Genomic DNA, 5,966 nt, shown 5'->3' with positions numbered 1-5,966 from the left:
AAGGGGTAATGGGTTCAAACTCAAACAGGGGAAGTTTAGGTTAGTTATAACTATAACAGAGGGGTGAGGCACTGGAATGGATTGCCCAAGGAAGTTGTGAATGCTCCATCTGTGGCAGTGTTCAAGGCCAAGCTGGATGGAGTCTTGGGTGACATGGTTTAGTGTGAGGTGTCCCTGCCCATGGTAGGGTGGTTGGAACTAGATGATCTCAGGGTCCTTTCCAACCCTAACTATTCTATGATTCTATGCCGGCACTGGAAAGCTTCTCCAGCCCTGGCTTTCTATGAATTGTCACCCTTTAGAAGGATAAGAGCAAATATACTGCTGCATGTTCCAAGCAGTGGGTTTCAAGAGGAAAAGCTCTGCCTCCTGGCCACAAACACCCTGGAGGAGATACAAACCAAAGGCACAGGGGATGATGGTCACAGCAGGGTACAGGACAGAGCCATGGGACATCACTACAGACTGGTTTGCACACAGGCACTCAGGAGCAGCAGGCGGCCTTGGATGATGCCCAAGCTTGGGCTTCGGTGCTCTCCTCTGCCTTGGGCGATCTGTAGGACCTGAGGCAGGACACCATGGCTTGTAGAATGCTGAATTCCCAAAAGATTTAACCAGGAATGGCCTTAGAGGCTCTGGGACTTGGCATTGCTCAGTTTCCTAGCATGGTAGCACGGATGGGAGGGCATCCTCTCTCTTTCTCTTTGGGTATATCCCAGGATGAGGAGTACAGGAACCCTGCTGCTGCTTCAAGCCCAGGTTTCTCTGCACCCCATGGCCAGGTGGACATGCCCTCTTTCCTTTTTGTCTGCTGGGAGAGGGGCTCCTTCAAACAGCCACCACTGCATTTATGCAGCACATAAGACTCCCCAGGCCGTGCAGGGGAGAGGGGGGAAGTCCACTGCAGATCCCTTTAAAAATGTTAGTATTTTTTCATTCAGCAATGGGCCAAAACTGCCTGCTTTCAACTCAAACCCCTTGTTTAGTTCAAAATCCAGCAGGACACAGGACTAGACTCACCCTTTTCAAAACCAGTCAGCTAAATGATGGGAAGAAAGCTCCCCTGTAGGCACCCCAGCATTGCCTGGAGGTGGTGGTGATGTTTATTTGAAGTCACACCACTCTGGGTTCAGGGCATGCTTGGCAGCCAGCTCTGACTCTGCCATCCCCAGCCTTCCTGAGGATGAAGCAGTGATGGGGGCTGCTGCTTTTAACCCGGAGCACAGAGCTTCTTGCCGGGAGTGTGAAAAAGTGCCTTGTAGGTGGATTATTTGCCTTGACATTAAGCTTGAATAAACAGACAGAGGACACTGGGTGAGGGATGGAGGGCACTGAGCACAGAAACAAGCTAATGAATGTAGCATCCTTGAATATGCGAAGGAAGAGAAGGCAGACAGAGCTGTCTGTGTGGGAGGCCCCAGCACTGACAATACACTAATCAGTACAGCTTCTGCCTCAGCCCTGCTATTGCTCACGCATTAGTTGAGCTATTATAAAGCTTTCCTTTAGCCTACCCGTTAGGTGGTTCTGGCTCACAACGAAAAGCAACCTTTGGTCGTCTCGGAAGCATAGTACTCATGAGATGACCTGTGACCAATGAAGGGCTGGGGAGTCTTGTACTGCTCCCACATGCACCGTCTGCTTCCTACACCCTGCTCTCCAAATTGCAGCCTGATGGAGGCAGTCTCCTTTTCCCAAGTTGTGAGGTATAAGTGTTTTTTCAGCCACCCTGCTCAGGACATCTTTGTGAGATATAGAAGTATTTTATAAAATCAAATCCCCTTTATTTTTTGGGGTGGAGGGATGATGCCAGGATGATGTTTGTGCCACTGTCACAAACTCCACCTTTGTCCATGGTCAGCAATGTCCCAGCCCCCCTGTTCCTTGTGCCTATGAGGACCCCTGTGCTGTGTGCACTGGGTTGCAGCCTTTTTTCCCCCTCTGTTGCACTGATCACTGAGATGGGAACAAGCCTGGGCTATTTGGCTGTGTCTTCCCTGAAGTAACACAGGATAAATAACTCCCTTGGGTAGTCTTTGGGAAAGCTCCCTGGAAAATGGAAAAGGCTGAAAACAGCTTTTTTAACAATCCCCACCACGGCTCTGCCACCAGCCTGTTTGACTTCATGATTTATTTCTTTTCAGGAGTGAGCTAGACCGTGAAATCACTTTGAAGTTTTGCTCTTGAGACGAAACATCAAGAAAGTATTAATACAACCTTTTTTTTTTTTTTTTTTTTTGTGATACAGGAAGAAAAGAGAGCCAAGCAGAAATAAGAAGAGCTCCTGCAGAGTTGTTTACTCTAGATTAAACTGTCCCAGACTCTCCAGATCTTAACAGCTTTAGCTAAGGAACAGCCTGAAAGTGATTAATTTATAAGGTGACAAATATCACTTGCAGGCAAGAGGCAATTTGACTGTTTGGCTGGGAGTGAAGAGACTGTAAACAGGTTGTTTCACCATGTGAACAATATATTTGCTTTCAAGTTGGCGTAAAATTCAGTGCTCCGGTTATCTTGGTTTTTGGTATGGGACCCAGAGCCTTCCACCCATAGCTTTGCTGTTTTTGTCGATGGTCTTTTACCAGCTGATGGCCATTCACAGCTATGCATGGCCTGAAGGTCACAAACTCCCCCTGAGAGCTGCCCCAGTGTGCGACTCAACCAAACCTCTGCTGTGTTGTTCTGGTCAGGTAAGGCGGGGGGGGGGGTGGTGGCGGGGGTTAGAGACAAGGTGCAGCCACGCTGTTCATCTGTGGGGGACACAGCAATGCAAATGGACTGGGGCTGAAGACACGTCCTGGGTGCAGCAGAGTTACCTGTCTCATGAGTTATCCCCAGAAAGCCAGATCATCTCTCAGGACTAATGACATTAATTGTGCCTGGATGAAAGCAGACACACGCTGCTTAATTTATTCTTCTTGTATTGCGGTTGATTGCTTGTTATTCTATTACCCCTCCCACTGGATAGATCTTGTACTCAATTATTACACTGATGACCTCCCTTTGCTGTTAATATGACACTTTTGTTTCCTCTTCACTACAACAACCTCTGAAATAATGTATCAGTTCTGTGCAGCAGCACACGGGCCGGGCATTGTGCAGTTCCAATGAGCGGATGCTGAGCGATTCTGGCAACATGAGACACGATCCTCCTGTGATATTGGTTTAATGAAACATTTTGTGAGCTGTTGTTGTCTCTGCTGCTGTCCCTGGGCTCTGTGTTTCGACCAGGCACTGGAGGCTTGAGAATTATTGATCTGGGTAAGACAGGAAGTTGTGAACAAGGTTGTTCCCTCCAACAGAAGGACTGATCTTGCAGGAGATATATGAAGGCATTGGCTCACTCCTTGTATCTACCGCAGCCTTCCCATATGTCTTCATGGTAAAATATTCTCTGGCTCAACTAAGATAATTATTTGAGGAAGGCTGAGGGCTCAAGGAAATGCAAACAGTTGCCTACCCATAACCAGGATGTGGGATGCCTCTGTAGCCTAGCAGATTATATGACATGGTGCAATACAGGCCAAGACTTGAGCTGTTTTCTTCCCAATCATGCTGACTTGGAAAATCACTCCTCCTCCCCTGCAGCTGTGACACGTTACCTTTTATGTAGTGAGAGTACCAGTCTGCCACTCTGATCCTCAGTTCTAAGCTTCTGAATGGTCTGGCAAAGCTCAGGAAGGAAGTTGGTCTCAACCACGGAGACTGAGAGAGACCCTGGAGGAGGCTCTTCTGCAGAGCAAAAGTTGCTCATCCTGCCACAGAGATTTACATTCAGAGGACACCTGTCTTGAGCTGTTCACCAAGCATCTTGGGTCCAGGGCGGTTTCCTCCCTTCTTGTACTCTCTGTGGAGGTTTATCTCCAACGTCTGCAGTGTCTGGTAGCTCCCTTGCATCCTTTGTGTTGATATGCCCAGGCTGCATAAGGATCATGCTGGAAATTACTTGATTCCCCATAAACTGTGGCTGGAACTGTTTAGGACAAACAGGTATGGAAGGATGAGAGGCTGGTCCTCTGCAGAAGGCTGCAGGGTGACTCTGACTATGCTCCAAGCACACCCACACTCCCTCTCTCCAGCCTGAATGAAGCCCTGTTGCTCCCCAGTACAGCATGTGAAGGGCCTGGGTGGTTTTTCCTTTCTCACTGTGTCCTTAAGCACTGATGTGTTTCAAGACAAGAGTTTTCCCAGTTCTTTTCTACCAGTTACAGAGAACTCCCCTTCCACAATGCAGCTATTCTCTGACTATTTCTTTGTTTATATAGCTGGCTGCAAACAGGCTTTGTCCTTCTAATAAAGACAAAAGACTGGTTTGAAGGAGGCTCCTGAAGGATACCACATCTCCAGTTCCCAGCAAAGTTCATTTGGTTACTGCTTAAGGCAGTGCTTTAGGTGGTTTTAGGGAGCTGTGACCGTCATAGGGCTGTTAGACAGACCCCATGCAGGGGTGGGGAATGTCTGCTTCCCTTCACTGGAAAACATAGAAACAGATTATCCTCAAAACTCAGTCACTATATGGCAGTCAAAAGCTGTACTGGGGCAGGTCCTTCTAAACCATGGCCAAAACCCATTAACCGAGCCTCCTTCTGCTGCCGCCAGTGTTTTATCTGCTCCATGAATTCACGGTCAAGGGCTTGATCTTGGCCTTTGGTGATGACCGTCTGTCTGGCTGTTCAGCCCCTGGGGGCATCCCTGCTGATGCCAAACTTTCTCCAGTGGACCAGCCGATAAAACATTCCTGGCACTAACAACTGATCTTGAAGGTGTTTTATTCCCTCTTCACATAATGTCCTAGTTTCTCATAAATGCAGGAAAAGGCAGCCTCCAGTTTTGCGTGGTATAGAAGTGCCATTAGGGCAGTCAGTGCAAGCCTGAGCAGCAGGCAATTTAGGATGATAGTGTGCTAAAACAGTTGAGCGACCCACTGCCAATTCAAAAGCTTTCTGGCAGCTCTCTCTTCATTTTAGAGATTTCTATCTTAACAGACCTATAAAGGAATGGATTAGTAGAGATAAATCGGATAGCAACTTGGCCTAAAGTGTCAGCAAGGCTAGATTACGGCTCTCTGATGTTACGTAATGCTTGGTAATGCTGTCAGAGGTTTCTCTCAGGACTTGGAAGAAGCTTTTGTGGGGCTTAGCTCAGAGCACAGAGGCCAGAAAGGAGCAGGCAGTGCCCTGCACTGAGCTTCAGGGCGGTGGTTTGAGGCTGTTTTGCACCTAGCTACTGTCTTGTCCATATCTGGCTATATCTGGCTGCTTGTACCCCAACCTTCTCCATGGGTACTTGAAAGAGGAAGGGGGTCTGTCAGAGCATGAGGACTTCAGGCTTTGTGCCATCTTCAACTTGCTCCTTGGAGATGTCATTTCTCCTCCCTGGCTTCATGTAAAGCTGAGGGAAGACCCCCCGTGAATTTATCCCATTTGAAGTGAGCGGCAGCAAGCCCTCCAGCACAGGTGAACCCACGTTGGCACTTCTACAATTCCTTGTGATGCTTACCTTCCTCTCTGATCTTGTCCAGATGCCACCACCACTTGTTAAACACAGCAGATTTTGCATCTTTTCATGCAGCTGCTTAGCATCACCCGGCTTCGATACAAAGAGCTTTCACAGTGGAGGATACTGGTGAGCACGTTCCTTTCTGCCCATAAATACAGATATTCTTTCTTTTAAATCCTGACTATATGAACTCCATTCTATTTACTCCATTACCCTCAGGCAAATTGTAAATTGATAGCCCTGTACTTCAGTTGGGAGGCTGTGCTTTGAGCAGCCACTGCAGCTCAGAAACTCCTAATAATTAATAATGCTCTGCTATGAAGGGGAGGGTTGGGGACCAAGGGATCCTCTGATTACTCAAGATAAAAATGATAGGAAATACTTCAAGACAAATGTACTGAAAAGGCTCCCCAGTCTATTAACCACCAAGATTGTACTGAAGCTACTTGGGTTAAACCTTATTTGCA

Source organism: Nestor notabilis, unplaced genomic scaffold (assembly GCF_000696875.1).
Source record: "Nestor notabilis isolate BGI_N333 unplaced genomic scaffold, ASM69687v1 scaffold9608, whole genome shotgun sequence".
Lineage (NCBI taxonomy): Eukaryota > Metazoa > Chordata > Aves > Psittaciformes > Psittacidae > Nestor > Nestor notabilis.
Note: the sequence above shows the minus strand (reverse complement) of the source record.